Source organism: Propithecus coquereli, unplaced genomic scaffold (genome assembly GCF_000956105.1).
Source record: "Propithecus coquereli isolate 6110/MARCELLA unplaced genomic scaffold, Pcoq_1.0 Scaffold5, whole genome shotgun sequence".
Lineage (NCBI taxonomy): Eukaryota > Metazoa > Chordata > Mammalia > Primates > Indriidae > Propithecus > Propithecus coquereli.
Window position 1 is genome coordinate 20437101 of NW_012150840.1, and position 4532 is coordinate 20441632.

The 4532-nt window shown below is 37.2% G+C and overlaps 1 protein-coding gene and 1 pseudogene across 2 annotated transcripts in view; one reads left to right on the forward strand and one right to left on the reverse strand.

The window, feature by feature from the left end:
- The window catches only part of CEP128 (centrosomal protein 128kDa), a 414369-nt gene that overhangs the window by 239417 nt on the left and 170420 nt on the right, over nucleotides 1-4532 (reverse strand). The window lies entirely within an intron of this gene.
- Nucleotides 1428-2141, forward strand: LOC105819773 (annotated as a pseudogene). The gene has a single exon (XR_001137975.1). The product of XR_001137975.1 is annotated as a 60S ribosomal protein L15 pseudogene (transcript).

The window sequence follows — 4532 nt, forward strand, 5'->3', positions numbered from 1 at the left end:
ATAATTCTAATTAACATATGGAATAATCTGACACTGGTATTTTTCAGCTACATTTGCAGATGTTAGGAGATGCTACAAATGGAGCAAATGAGATCTGAAAAACCTTCTGTTTCCCAAATATAACTCTTCCTCAATAAACGCTCTAAACATTCGCTTAGTACATTCCTTTACCTGGAATAAGAAAAGGGAAGAAGTAGTATGAGGTACTATCCATAAAATAAGTAGGAAAGTCCTATGAGATCCTTTCTGTATGCAACCAGCATAGGTCTCACCCTTTAGTTGCCAAAGTCCAAATCCCCCAAAGCAGAGGTGCTTCCTTCCGTCTCCTGTATTAATAGTTTAGAAACCAACAAACATCTCCTCCTACTGCCTATTACTATGATAGCCATGATGTGTCTGATTTAACAAAGGCAACAGGAGCCGATAACATTTTATTAACAGGAAAAATTCCCATTAACAAGAAATCACAAAGAAACACTTATCTTTATGAGTGTTCTTATAACCCACAATTTACATTCCCACAGAGCATTTATAGTATTTCATAGTCATAGAAGACAGAAGGAAAGATCCCTTCAGTAGCTGCTTCTTTGGAAGTGCCAAACCTACATAAAAACAGAACTCTAGAACCAACTAGAGCCACTCCATCAACAACTCTTCCCTTTTGTAAAACATGCACTCACATCTATATAACCCTTTTCATAGCTTGATAATGTAAATTTTTATGTAAATTCTTATCTGAATTAGCAATTTAAATTCCCTAAAATGAAAGAGTATGTCTCTTTCAAATATGGACTTCAACAGAACATCATACACTCCCCAAAGACATTAACAGGTAGTCATTGAAAATAAGTCACTTTTGTCTTGCCCACGGCTTGCCTGAGCAAGATTTAAGTACAAACTGAACTTGAGAAAATTTTCATTAGCACAAACTGAACTTAAGGAGAAAATTGTAAATCATACAGCCAGTGTGCACTATAGAGCCATGGATCTCATTTAATACCTCTGCCCGGGTAATAATATGAATAAATGATATTTCAAGGAGAAAGAATAAAAAAAGAAAGTAAGCATAGTTTAATGACTACGCAATTATTATTTTACAAAATGGACTTTGGAACTGAGATGCTGGCAGGCCAATAAAATATGTGAGAGCTAGAAATTTTAAAAGGAGGGGGAGGACATTTGAAGGTGCTCCTGGAAGAAAACTGACCTGAACAAAGACTACATAAAAATTGCAAATGAAAAACTAGAAATTTGGATGGAACTAGAGCTGCGGAAAAGTAATAAGATGCTTAGTCACCTGAACATGGTTATGGAGGCATGGAGATTGAAAGACCAATACAGCCTTTCTGACTGGCGGCAGCCATCAGGAAAGCCAAGGTGCATACAAGTACATCCAGAAGCTATGGAGGAAGAAGCAGTCTGATGAAATGCGCTTCCTTCTGAGGGTCCGCTGCTGGCAATACCGCCAGCTCTCTGCCCTCCACAAGGCTCCCCGCCCCACCCAACCGGATAAAGCGCGCAGACTGGGATACAAGGCCAAGCTAGGTTATGTCATAAATACGATTCGTGTGTGCCGTGGTGGCTGCAAACGCCCAGTTCCTAAGGGTGCAACCTATGGCAAGCCTGTCCATCACGGTGTTAACCAGCTAAAGTTTGCTCGAAGCCTTCAGTCTGTTGCCGAGGAGCGAGCTGGACGCCACTGTGGGACTCTAAGAGTCCTGAATTCTTACTGGGTTGGTGAAGATTCCACGTACAAATTTTTTGAGGTTATCCGCATTGATCCATTCCATAAAGCTATCAGAAGAAATCCTGACATCCAGTGGATCACCAAACCGGTCCACAAGCACAGGGAGATGCGTGGGCTGACATCTGCAGGCCGCAAGAGCCGTGGCCTTGGAAAGGGCCATAAGTTCCACCACACTATGGGTGGTTCTCGCCGCGCAGCTTGGAGAAGGCGCAATACTCTCCAGCTCCACCGTTACCGCTAATATAAGTAATGTTTCTAAAATTCATACCTAATAAACAATTTAGGACGGTCACATCTGCTTAAAGGTGTTATTTGTCTGTTAAACTAGTCTGCAGATTGTTTCATGAATGCTTTGTCAAATTATAAAGTTAAAAGTGCAATAATGTTTGAAGACTATAAGTGATGGTGTATCTTGTTTCTAATAAGGTAAGCTTTTTTTGTCTTTGCTTTACCTTATTAGGGAGTTATATGTCAGTGTTTAAAACATGCTGTGTGGTATAATAGGTGTAAAATAAATTCTTTAAAAGAGGAGTGCTACAACTACCCTGTAGATTTGTTTTGGTGCATGTGGTAAAACCTACAGCTTTACTGGGATGATGGCAATGCTCTGCTGGTTTTTTAACTGGGTTTTGTTTAGAAATTTGTAGGATAGGAGGAGGGTATCCCAACCCTATGTCATGATTATATGTAGAAAAGTGTGAGCTCATATAGAGCCCACATCTTTAGATTTAATCCAGTGTTCCATTTGTTTCTGAAAGAAAACTTTCCAAAATGCCACCATTTTTCAGAACTGAATAAACTTGCTGCAAGAGGCTTATCTTACAAATGAAACAAATGTGGGTTAACCTAAAAATTGCCTCAGTCTCCAGTGTACCATTTAAGTTAACATAAGAGATGAAAGCTGCTCCTGATTCAATCCCATGGCTCCATGAAATCTAGAGTCCTGAATACTATACATAGTAGACAGTAGTGGTATTTACACTGTATTTTGAAACTGATGGAAATTGAATGTTAGGCAAATAAGAATCATTAACCTTATGTTTGTAAGCCAGTAATGCTACAGTGGGAAGCTAGTAAGCCAGTGGCCATTAGATAAATACCTTTCAAATGTGAGGTGAGAAGATTAAAGTCATCTTTAATAAAGATTTTTAAATACTTATCTGTAACACTAATTTGTGACCATTATGAATCTTCTAGCCACATTAGGGGTAAAAGTATAGTTGGCTGCTTAAAAGTATGTATCATTCTCAGTCCATTCTTAGCAAATCATCTTAGGTTAACCCGGTACATAAGGTTGTGGGGAAGAGTCATACATAGTTGGTGACAATATAAATTCATGGTTTCCAATCTAACCTCACATATGTGCGGTTTGTCCCTGATCAAAATACCCTAAAAATCCTTAGCCTTTCACAAAGTTGGGCCATCAATTATGCATTCACTTTCACTGTAAGTGTCCTGCCACATTGTGTTGCATTTATATTTCCTGTGTTCAGTGAACTAGGCTAATGTTTCCCAGGGTAAATTTGAGTGTGAAGGAAATACAGAAGAGGAGTTGCTGACTTACGAGTAAGTAGTTTGATTTCAAAATTCAATTGATGGTTTCCCTGAACCAATTTTTCTCTAAGGATTTCAAAAGGCTCAGTTAATTGATTTCCAGAAAATATTAATAGGCTCATAAAACTTCTTGAGACCTAAGACCTAAATTACTTTCTAAAAAAAAACCTATACATTTGGATTTTGTGTAGATGTTGTTTAATGAAAGGAATAAATGTCTATTAAACTAAAAGAAAAAAAAGAAAAATAAAAAACCAATACAAATAAATACTATTTACATGGGGACATATACCCAAGGTCGAACAACATTTATGTCTTGTCCAACACAGACCTTACACCTGGACTTACGTAAAAATAAGGTTACAATTCAACCTGGGAGAGAGTGGAATAGTAAAGAGGTTAAGTAGTAGCACATACTAGTTTAAGATGGAAAAAAGGTCAATTCACAGAAAAAAAAAAAAAAAAAAAAAAAAAATCAATAAATAAATACAAAAGCTTTGCATGCAGAAACCTCCAGGGGAAGTACAGATATCCATCCCAGCTCATTCCCCATGTCAAAGGCAGCTACCCAGAGGTGGAGAGAACAAATCCTAAAGCAACCCTTTGACAGAAAATACATTTTAAATGTTCCACAAATTTCAAAAGGAAGAGGAAAAAAGGTACAGGTATACATTTCTATGGGAACTATATAAAAAGTACTATTACTGAATTCAAACCTGAAAGGCAGAAAGATATTTTAAATTCTTATTTATTAACTCTTACTTATTGTTAATGTATTATAAATTCTTACTTATTAACTCGTACTTACTGTTAATGTATTTAAACTAAAACTTTTTTATTTTCTCTTAATAGTTGATTAGATTATTTCTTTGTCTGTATTGGAAGTATACAAAAAGTGATAATTTTTAGATTAAAGTAGATTAGTATAAACATATATGTAGATATCAATGTTGCAGAACAGTATAAATATACTAGGCCAGAGTTGCATTTTCTAACTGGAATGTAACCACATATCAACCAGTTATATTTTTCCTCTTTGAACAGCTTTTATGGCGGTAGTGCTGCTTTCTTGCTGCCTAGGCTGAGTCACAGAATCTGCAGGTCCACCCTGGTGATTAAACCTATCACTGAGGGCACCCAGCATCTCCTCCTGCTGCCTCTTCTCTGGATATGGCAGACTCTGCCCCAGCCCCAAGCTGGATTGATAAATTGATAAATATATATATAGGCT